General features: G+C 39.7%; 1 pseudogene; it reads right to left on the bottom strand.

Moving 5' to 3' along the window:
- Nucleotides 1-414: 414 nt before the first annotated feature.
- LOC148211306 (uncharacterized) lies at nt 415-11350 on the bottom strand (annotated as a pseudogene).
- Nucleotides 11351-11903: the final 553 nt, after the last annotated feature.

Below are 11903 nucleotides of genomic sequence, written 5' to 3'. Positions count from 1 at the left end.
AGCTGTGCAGAATTGGTTAGGTAGGTCCTAAAACGATGGTGAATCACCCATTTCCAACTCTTTTGACTGACCAAATCGTGCTCAAACTGATAGTGGAACACTTCTTTTACACGTATGCATCGGTTGGAACCACCAAAACGCATTGGAATACGCGTTTCATTAAGGGCAAAGTTGGAAGAAAAACTGTTTTTCTACAGGCTTCCTAGGCGTCTGGCGCCTCCCATGTAAGTTTTTCCGTCTTTTTGCTTCTTTTGATTAATTTGCACTCCCAAATGGTCCTAAATTGTCATAAATACAATATAAGCCAACCACAAACCATAATATATGAATTTTGCATGAATTGGAACTCAAACGATCGAGAAAAATCCGAAACAAAGCTGAAACATTGTAAAAACAGCATCTAAAACCTTCTTTTTACGCATGTAAACAAGCGTAATCAACACACAACCTTCCGCGAAAAAGCAAAGCTGCCTCATCCGAAAGAGTGAAGTCTCCATGGCCCACCATACTAAAGTCTTTGGCCAAGCTAGGGTCTCCCTTTTGGGCAACAATGATCCTCTGTCTCAGGCTAGGTTCCACTGAGAGTCGAGCCAACAACGCGGAGACATCATCCACCGTCAACTCCACCTCCAAGCGTTCCAACTCGCTGTGTATTGGACTGCAGACCGCTACAAGAGATGCCACACTCGCCGCCCTCCTACTAAGAGCATCGGCCACCACATTTGCTTTACCTGGATGGTAACTAATCTCACAATCATAATCCTTCACCAACTCTAGCCACCGTCTCTGTCTTAAGTTAAGCTCCTTCTGAGTGAAAAGGTACTTCAAACTCTGATGATCCGTGAAGACCTGAATTCTTTCTCCGTAAAGGTAGTGCCTCCACAACTTTAAGGCGAAGACAACTGCTGCTAGTTCTAAGTCATGAGTGGGGTAGTTAAGCTCATGCACCTTCAGTTGTCGAGAGGCATATGCTATAACTTTCCAATGTTGCATCAGCACACATCCCAAGCCCTTTCGCGAGGCGTCGCTATAAACCACCAAGCCCCCCGACCCATCGGGGACAGTTAACACTGGTGCAGACACCAAACGCTTCTTTAATTCTTGAAAAGTCTCCTCACACTCGCTACTCCAAGTGAAGGTAGCATTCTTACGAGTCAACTGCGTCAACGGTGCCGCTATCCGAGAGAAATTCTGGATGAACTTCCTGTAGTAGCCAGCCAAGCCGAGAAAACTACGAATCTCTGTAACTAAACTAGGTCTTGGCCAATTGCTAACTGCCTCTACCTTGGCGGGGCTACTGCAATACCTTCCCTGGTGACTATGTGACCTAGGAAAGCCACTTTGTCCAGCCAGAACTCACACTTTGAAAACTTTGCATACAACTTGTTCTCTCGTAGTGTGGTCAAAACCTGTCTGAGATGCTCCTCGTGACACTGCTCAGTCTTGGAGTATATCAGGATGTCATCGATAAATACAATGACGAATGAGTCTAAATAACCTTAAAGACCCGATTCATTAGCTCCATAAAGGCTGCCGGAGCATTTGTGAGTCCAAATGACATCACGATAAACTCATAATGCCCATACCTGGTTTTGAACGCTGTCTTTGGAATGTCGGCCTCCTCTATCCTTAATTGGTGGTATCCCGAACGCAAGTCTATCTTCGAGAACACTTTCGCCCCCTGAAGCTGATAAAAAAGGTCATCAATGTGTGGTAGGGGATACTTATTCTTAACCGTAACTTTGTTTAGTTCCCTGTAATCTATACAAAGTTGCATAGAACCGTCTTTCTTCTTAACAAAGAGCACGGGCGCACCCCAAGGGGACACGCTTGGTCAGATGAAACCCTTGTCAAGTAATTCTTCCAACTGTAGCTTCAGCTCTTTCAACTCTGCCGGAGCCATTCGATAAGGTGCTTTCGAGATGGGAGCCGTCCCTGGCAGCAACTCTATATAAAAGTCCACTTCGCGAGACGGAGGCAAGCCGGGGAGGTCCTCAGGGAACACGTCAGTGAACTCATTAACCACACGAACCGCCTCAATGCTTGGCACAACCTTCCTTGCATCCACGACGCTGGCCAAATAGGCCCAGGCACCACGCTGGAGGAGATGGTTGGCCTTCAATGCCGGCACCACCCTTGGGACCCTGGCCTTAACTCCTTTAAAGATAAAGTTTTGTCCGGAGGGCAAGCGAAAGCTAACTTCCTTCTTCGAGCAATCAATATTAGCCCGGTTGGCAGCTAACCAATCCATGCCTAGTATCACATCGAATTTCGAATAAATGAGTACAAAAATACTCAATAAGCAATTTCCATATCGAATTTCGAAATTCATTTTCCTTTCAAAACATTCGTAAACAAAAATACGAACAAATCAAAACTTTTAAAGTCCTTTAAAATGTTCAATACAACTTTCAAAACTTTCAAAATAAACTAGATTTTCAGAAACAAAAGTCTTCAATTAAGATAAAATTTTCAGTCAATCAAAACAAACTTTCATTCTTTCAAAACAAACTTTCATTCATTCAAAACAAACTTTCATTCGATCAAACTTCAAATCCTTCAAAACAAATTTTCTTTCACTCACAACTTTCAAAGTTCATTCTAAAACAGTTGGTACAACTTTCAAACTTTTGAATAACTAAATCATTCAAACATTCAAAACAATCTTACATTCATTCATACTTTCAAAATCAGAATGGAAGGTTGCATTATTTGGGTAGCCTACAGAACATATGTGGTTACCCGTCGGTAACACCAAATCAATCAGAAGCTTCTATCAGAGTTGTCGAATTAATATCGACCAGAACAGAGTTCTATAAGTGTGAGGCCATGTGAGTGAATAACACACACATGAATCTTCATTCCCAAGGAATGTCAAACCACAAAAGTGTCTTCCAACAAATAAGCCAGAACAGAAATCCATCAATTTCAAATTAGGCTACTACCCCAAATAAGCAAAACATTCCTCAAAACAAAATCATGGCATAGCCGGATAGCCCTATGAAATCAATCCAAATATCTTTCAAATAAAATGCAAAACAAATACTTACTTTCAATATTAAATTACTTCAAAACATTGAAATAATTTAAAACAAACTTTATCAATCCTCCAAAACATGATTTCAAATATTTCACAAATAAACAAAATATCAATTTCAAACCTTTAAATAAATTTAAACAAAACATTATCAAATCATTTAAGAATACTTCAAATACTTTGCAAATAAACATAATTTCAATTGTCAAATTAGTTTTCAAATCCATAATAAAACTTCAATTTCATATGCAAGATATCAATTTCAAATCTTCCTATCAAATCCAAAATACATTTTAGTTTTTGAAATATGACAAATCACCTACAACACTTTTCGAAGGGATACGGTAAATTACTTACAATAATTTTTCGAAGGGATATGACAAATTACTTACCTCTTTCAGAAATCCTACGAATCTAATTAACTTCTTCCTTGTTAGTTGTCAACTTAGAGGCCTAGAAACAACCAATATCCAAAATCAATTCTTAAATCCTATCCAAGGATTTAAAATTCAACCAATTACTAACTCAAATCTTATCTACCCAATTTTCCCATTCAAAACACTTTTTTATGTAAAATAATTAGGAAAGTATGGATTTGGGGCTACAAAACCAGATCTGAAAACTAGGTTAAAAAGCCTTTAAAATCCACCATAACAACCTTTAAAATTACAAGAATCGATATAAATCAATACGAACTAAATTTACAAAAAGTTTCTCAATAAAACCAGCTTAAAAACCTTCTAAACAATTGAAAATTTGGGGATTTTAAATCTGAAAAATTTTCTGTTTTATAAAATAAAACTTCCAAGAATTTTCCATAAAACAATTAACAATTTATTGATTTTTATAGAAAAAAATCAGATCTAAAAGCTTTATAGAAAACCTTTAAAATTTGGTAAAAACATATAATTTTTCATGTAAAAATCATAACAACAAACTATAATTTATAGGATACAAATAGGTAAACTTTTTATGTAAAAAAAGCCTCAAAATAGCCCAAAAACAGTCTTATAAACAAAAAATTCAAACCAAAAATTCTGGAAAATTTTTAGGGTAAAAAGTCCTTAAAATCTTTTATTCTAAAAAACAAAGACCTCAAAACTTTTCCCAATAAACTGAATTAAAGAACTACAAATCAAGAAAAATAAACTAAAACAATGAGAAGAAAATCTTACGGATCTTTGAGAGAAAATACCAAACTCTTCTTCCTTTCTTTTCTTTGAGAGAAAACTAGGTCTAACAGTTTAAGAAAATAAAACCTAGGGTTTAAGGGCTTTTATAACAAACCATAATGAATCCTTATCTAAAAAGGATAATAAAAAGATAAAGATTTAATAAAACTCTTTCTTTTTATTTTTTAAATTCTAAGAACAAATTATCTTTTAAAAGTAATTTCTAAAACAAAAAGGTTTATCTTTGAGAAAATAAAAGAAAACAACTAAAAAATAATAATAATTTAAATATATGTATATTTATATATTATTATTATTATTATTATTATTTTGGTTGTTACAAACACCCCACCTAAAAAGAAATTTCGTCCTCGAAATTTACATATCTTGCTAAACGAATAATTTAGGATATCTACCTATCATATTCTTTTCAGTTTCCCAAGTAGCTTCTTCAGATGAATGATTCCTCCATAAAACTTTTACAAGAGGAATGGTTTTATTGCGTAAAACTCGATCCTTCTTGTCCAAAATTTGAACTGGAATCTTGTCATAAGTTAGGTTTTCTTTTATTTGAAGTGGTTCGTAGCTTAGCACATGTGATGCGTCTGCAATATACTTTCGAAGCATTGAAACATGGAAAGTATTATGGATTCGATCTAAGGCAGGTGGTAAGGCCAAGCGATATGCTACAACACCCACCTTTTCTAAAATTTCAAAAGGTCCAATAAATCTTGGACTAAGCTTTCCTTTTCTTCCAAATCTTAAAATTCCTTTTAATGGTGAAACTTTTAGAAATACCATGTCTCCAACCTCAAAGTTCAATTCTTTTCTTCTAACGTCACCATAACTTTTTTGACGACTCTGGGCTGTCTCCATTCTCTGTTTGATTAAGTTAATGGACTTGTTTGTCTTCTGCACTAATTCTGGTCCCAAAATTAAATTCTCTCCAACTTCACTCCAATTGACAGGTGACCTGCATTTTCGTCCATAAAGAGCCTCGAAGGGTGCCATTCCAATGGTTGCTTGATAGCTATTATTATAAGAAAATTCAATTAAATGCAGATGTTTCTCCCAACTCCCTTGAAAATCCAACGTACAAGCTCGAAGCATATCTTCCAATGTTTGAATTGTCCTCTCTGTTTGGCCATCGATCTGCGGGTGAAAAGTAGTATTGAAGTCAAGTCTCGTGCCCATAGCCTTATGCAAACTTCTCCAAAACTTGGAGGTAAACTTGGGATCTCTATCCGATACTATAGAGATCGGTATACCATGTAGTTGAACTATTTCCTTGACATAAATTTGAGCCCATTTTTTTGCTGTGTAAGTAGACTTACCCGGTAAAAAGTGAGCTGATTTAGTTAAACGGTCAACAATGACCCACACAGTCTCAAAACCATGTTGTGTCTTAGGTAATCCAGTCACAAAATCCATTTAGACACTCTCCCATTTCCACTTAGGTATAACCAACGGTTGGAGGGGTCCCGATGGTCTTTGATGTTCAATTTTTACCTACTGGCATGTTAGACAATGACTAACAAAGTCAGCAACGTCTCGCTTCATTCCTATCCACCAATAAGTTCTTCGGAGGTCTTGGTTTTTGAACTCCCAGGGTGAACCGAGTATGGAGTATTATGAGCTTCAGTCATGATCTCCTTCTTAATAATCTGGTCATTTGGTACGCAAAGACGATCACCAAACCATAAAACTCCATCACATGACACTGAAAATTCAACTCGTTTAGATTTGCTAACATCATCGACAATCTTCTTCAAAGCTGGATCTGAAAGTTGAGCATGTTTGATCCTGCTAATTAAAGATGGTTCGACCACCAAGCTAGCCAACAACGAAGATACACTCTCTGTAGTCACATCAATCGCTAACTTCTCAAAATCTTTAATTAAATGCTTTGAGTCGTGAGTAAGGTTGCTGAGTAACCTGAAGACTTTCTACTTAAGACATCTGTCACCACATTAGCCTTACCAGGATGGCAGCAATCATAATCCTTAACTAACTCTAACCAACGTCGTTGACGCATATTCAATTCCTTCTGAGTGAAGAAATATTTTAAGCTCTTGTGGTCAGTGAAAATCTCACAATGAGCACCATACAAGTAATGCCTCCAAATTTTTAAAGCAAACACAACTGCTGCTAACTCCAAGTCATGAGTAGGGTAATTTTGTTCATGGTTCTTGAGTTGTCGTGAAGCATAGGCAATAACTTTACCACTTTGCATAAGTACACAACCTAGACCATTTCTTGACGCGTCACTGTAAACCACAAAACCTGAGTCCCCACTAGGAACTGTTAAAACTGGAGCAGTAACAAGTCTCTTCTTCAATTCTTGAAAACTTTGCTCACAATCTTCTGACCACTGAAATCGTGCATTCTTTCTTGTTAGCTGAGTCAAAGGAGATGAAATCTTAGAAAAACCTTCCACGAACCTTCTATAATAGCCAGCCAAGCCAAGAAAACTTCGAATTTTCCGTACATTGGTGGGTCGTGGCCAATTCATAACCGCCTCAATTTTGCTTGGATCCATTGAGATCCCCTTTTTGGACACCACATGTCCTAGAAAGGCAATGCTCTTAAGCCAAAACTCACACTTCTTAAATTTAGCATAGAGTTTCTTCTCCCGTAATACCTCTAATACTTGTCTTAAGTGCAACTCATGCTCAAGTTTTGTCTTGGAATAAACTAAGATGTCATCAATGAAGACAATGACAAATTTATCCAAGAAATTATTGAATACCCTATTCATCAAATCCATAAAGACAGCTGGAGCATTAGTCAATCCAAAAGGCATGACCAAGAACTCATAATGGCCATAACGTGTTCTAAATGCAGTCTTTTGGATGTCACAAGCTTTAATCTTCAACTGGTGATAGCCTGACCTCAAATCAATCTTTGAGAAAACACTAGCGCCTTGAAGCTGGTCAAATAAATCTTCAATCCGAGGGAGTGGGTATTTATTCTTTATAGTCACACGGTTGAGCTCCCTATAATCAATGCACAGACGAAGAGATCCATCCTTCTTTTTAACAAAAAGGACTGGAGCACCCCAAGGAGAAACACTTGGACGAATAAAACCTTTGTCCAACAACTCTTGGATTTGTTCCTTGAGTTCTCGAAGTTCAGCAGGGGCCATTCTATAGGGTGCTTTGGATAATTGTGTCGTTCCCGGTACCAAATCAATAGAGAATTCAATCTCTCTGTCAGGGGGCAGACTAGGAAAATCTTCCGGAAAAACATCAGTGAACTTGCGGACTACAGGTAACTCTTCAATTGATTTACATGTCTTCTCCGTGTTAACTACACTGGCTAGATAACCCCAACAACCATTCTCAATTAGCTTACATGCTTTAAGTGCAGATATAATCTTTGGAAGAGGATATACTTTTACTCCCTTAAAATGAAACTTTGGTTGATCTGGAGGGGAGAACAAGACCTCTTTTTCACGGCAAAGAATGTTAGCGTGATTTGCCGATAACCAATCCATACCCAGAATTGCGTCAAAATCAGTCATCTCAAGAATTGTCAAATCAGCAATCAAGTTTCGATCAGCAATACTCAATTGACAGGATTTAACTACCTTATCAGTATGTAGCACGTTACCAGAAGGAGTGGATACCTTAAGTATATAACTCAAGTCTACAGGCATCAACTTAAACTTTCTAACAAATGTAGCCGATATGAAAAAATTTGTAGAAGTAGAATCAATCAATACAAAAGCAGTAATTCCAGTTATGAGGATAGTACCTGAAACAACATTAAGCTCATCATTAGCCTCTTGCTTAGTGATCGCAAAGACTCTACCCTTCTTACTTGATTTCTTCTCTTATGCCTTTGAGTCATCTGCTTTTTGGCTCAGTGGACAATTGTTGATGAAGTGTCCTGTTTTTCCACAACGAAAGCAGGCTCTTGTCTCTTTGTAGCATGTCCCAGTATGGTTCTTGCCACATGTCTTACACTCTGACTGTTGTCCACTACTACTAGAGCCTACCCTCTTATGAGGTTGACTCGAACTCTGTCCTCCATGGAACTTCCTTTTTGAACCATCATCCTTGGAAAATGACTTCGTGTTGTCCAAATCCTGTGACAAGATCTGAGCTGTTTGCAACACCTCGGCATAGGTCATCAATCTGAAGGCAGCAACATGCTTCCTTAATTCTGGTCTCAAACCCCTTTCAAATTGTCTTGCTTTCCTCCAATCAGTGTCCACCAAATGAGGGGCGTAGTGAGAAAACTCTTCGAACTTCTTTTCATACTCTATCAGAGGCAGTCTTCCTTGTTCTAACTTGATAAACTCTGCCTCCTTGTTCTGTCTAGCAGTCGGGGGAAAGAATTTCTCAAAGAAAAGTTCCTTGAACCTATCCCAACCCATAGGATTTTCAGCGACATTCCATGTCCTACGAGTCATATTCCACCATTTATTTGCTCCTCTTTTCAACATGTAAGTAGCACAAGCCACTTTCTGACGATCATTGCATTCCATAAAGTCAAAAGCCTTCTCAATTTCTTCGATCCATTCTTCAGCAACAATTGGATCTGTGCTTGTACCATCAAAAGAGGGTGGATAGAGCTTTCTGAACTGTTCGACCACACGATTGACTCCATCATTGGCCGGAGCATTCCTGTTAGTGCTTGTACCGTCCTGTTTTTCCACAACGAAAGCAGGCTCTGGCCAATGATGGAGTCAATCGTGTGGTCGAACAGTTCAGAAAGCTTCATCCACCCTCTTTTGATGGTACAAGCACAGATCCAATTGTTGCTGAAGAATGGATCGAAGAAATTGAGAAGGCTTTTGACTTTATGGAATGCAATGATCGTCAGAAAGTGGCTTGTGCTACTTATATCATTCAACAACGTTTGTGGACCACCTCACGAGGCAAGTTTATTATTCAAACTAGGCAAAACTCAAAGCATGGAATAAAACTAAAATAGGCATCCATCCCGAAATGAAACTAACAACAAGGGGAAATATCCCAATTATTCAAATGCAAACAAATAATTTATTGACCCTAACATAATGTTTTGACTAATCACTTAAGCTAAGCAAGAGTGACTAAGCAGCCTATGGTCCTCGCTTGTCATGTCTCCCTCATCCCATCACCATGGTCGCCCGCGAGTCCTTCACCTGAAACAATCATTGTAGAGGAGGGGTGAGTATATAAAATATACTCCGTAAGTAGCCCTCACCAACACACACACACAACATGCTCAACTATATCTAGAAACATTCGTAGTCATGTTTTTCAATACACTATGCATTCAAACATAAACACATTTCATGACATTTTAGTGACAACCACAGCCAGGAAGCACGTTAACAACCAACCCCTAGTCTCCCCAACATCACAAGTACCTCTATGCGTATCACAGTTATCCTACTCTTCCACAGCTATCTCCTTCGAGTAGAGTCGGCCCCTGACCATTTGTACCCAAAGCCCCGACCCTGCAGCATCGGCCCTCGACCATTTATACTCGAGGCCCCGATGACTTCACCATCTATTGGCCCTTGACCATTTATACCCAAGGCCCCAATAGTCCTCCCTCCAAAGGACTCCTCGTATCGACCCTCGACCATTTATACCTGAGGCCTCGATACTCCGTTAGTGATGTATCAGCCCCCGACCATTTATACCCGAGGCCCTGACACCCACTCTTTCATTCCTTCCAAAAATCCAACTTTCACCAGAGTCTTACTATATACTTTCTTTTACCACTAACCCTGCATCTTTCAACTCACAAGTACAGTTCAGCATGCTTTCACAACTTTATCAACTTTCTAATAACAAAATGATAAACCAATCATGCTCAATATCCAACATCAGTATTTAACAAGTATTACCAAGGATAATAGCTCACTAAACACGCCGAACAAAACATATATATCCAGGCAACAAACATTACCATAGCAATACTCACAGTTTAGCAAAGCAGAAAACTCACCATTTTTCATCGACAAATACTCAACACCATTCCAAGTATATCGACTACCACAACGAAAATTATTTAGCACATTGACATCACAAAATTAGCATTAACGTCACAAAAATCAGCACGTTAGAGACCATCGAGCATACATTAACACACGCACACGCCCCTTGTCTACTTACCCACAATCGTGCCCTTAAGTTTTGCGTCGACCTCACCCTAAGCACACCAAAACAGAAAATACAGCATGTTACGTACATTATTTATCCTTCGAAATTAACTCTAAAAGGGTTCGAATGACGCATTAGCACCAAAACCGACTTCGTATAAATGTGGGTCACCTAGATCTAACTCGCCAAGGTGTGGGTAGCCTAAATCGAGCTCCGAACGGATGTGGGTCACCGCCAAACGTCCTAAACACCGCTGTAACGTACAAATTCCGCCGTCGTTCCGCTGCTGTACCGCCCGTTCGCCGTGCGCCGCCGCGAGGAGGAGGCCGCGTTGGTTCTTGCAGAACGTCGGGGCGCGCCGCCGCTGCTGCAGGCCGTCGGAACATCGGGGAGTCGCGCCGCCGGTCCGCCGCTGTGACAGTCCACCGTGCGCCGCTGCGAGGACGCTGCCGTGCCCGCTGTACCTGTTACGATACGCAGCCGCTGGAGCGCCAGGAGTCGCCGGCCGCCGCTGCTCAAACGCCGCCAAGGAGGTCGCGCCGCCGCTGCTTGTGGAACCCGTGCGCCACTTGTCGGACCTACCGTGCGCGGAGGACCGCCGCGACGTCGCTTGCAAAAGAAAACGCGGGAAGAGGGAGGCTGGGTCGCCGGAAAACAAAGGGGGCGGCTGGGTTGAAAAAATGAAAAAGAAAATCGGGGGGGGGGGGGGGGGGGGGGGCGACTAGGGTGGAAGAAAGAAGAAGAAGGGAGAAATGGCTTGGGCTAGGGTTTTTATCTTTCTTTTGTTTTGTTTTAAAAACCAAATTACCTCAATGGAGGCCCAACCATCCAAGCCCAAGAGAAATGAGTTCATTCCCCTTAAAACAAGACCCAACATACAGAGTTCGGTAATTATTAATTTAATTGGATTTTTAGAGCCCGATAAATATAGATAAATTTAATTAACCATCAATTTAATATTAAATGGAAAATCTCCTGAATCGAGACTAACTAACCTGAGGGACTCGGGGCGTTACAGTCTGTAAAGTCTCGATCATTAAGGATGCTATAGTAGGCTTAGCTGTCTAGAAGTTTAACCCATTGGTGGATTCTTCGTTTGACCAGGGTGTGGAACCACTGGTGGATTCTCCGTCTGGCCTGAAGTTTGGTTATTCACCGTCGGCTATATTATCTCAAGGTCAACATCCCTATCTAGCCCACCCCGTCTCACAGACCTTCTTATACGTGGATGCATAAACTAAAACACTGTTCAGCTTAGTTTAATATCACACCATCAAACATCAAACATATTGCATGTTCCTAATAATACAACATATTTTCCTTTCCTTTTGGTAAAGTGAGTAATTGACCCAACCCTACAGAGACGATATCAACTCCATCATGGTACATAGGTGGGTTTCCTGGAGACTATACTCAATGGTAGTTGGCACCCAATCAGCAGAGCCAAGTCTCACCCACCTAATTCCTAATTCTCAATTTCAGTCTAATTTGTGCATTACAGTAGGGTGGTTGTCACAATATATATATATATATATATATATATATATATATATATATATATATAAAAAAAATGTTTCACATTCAAGATCC

The sequence above is a fragment of the Momordica charantia genome, assembly GCF_013281855.1.
Source record: "Momordica charantia cultivar OHB3-1 chromosome 5 unlocalized genomic scaffold, Mcharantia_2.0 BLBB01000005.1, whole genome shotgun sequence".
Classification (NCBI taxonomy): domain Eukaryota; kingdom Viridiplantae; phylum Streptophyta; class Magnoliopsida; order Cucurbitales; family Cucurbitaceae; genus Momordica; species Momordica charantia.
This window is presented reverse-complemented; position numbering and strand designations above follow the sequence as displayed.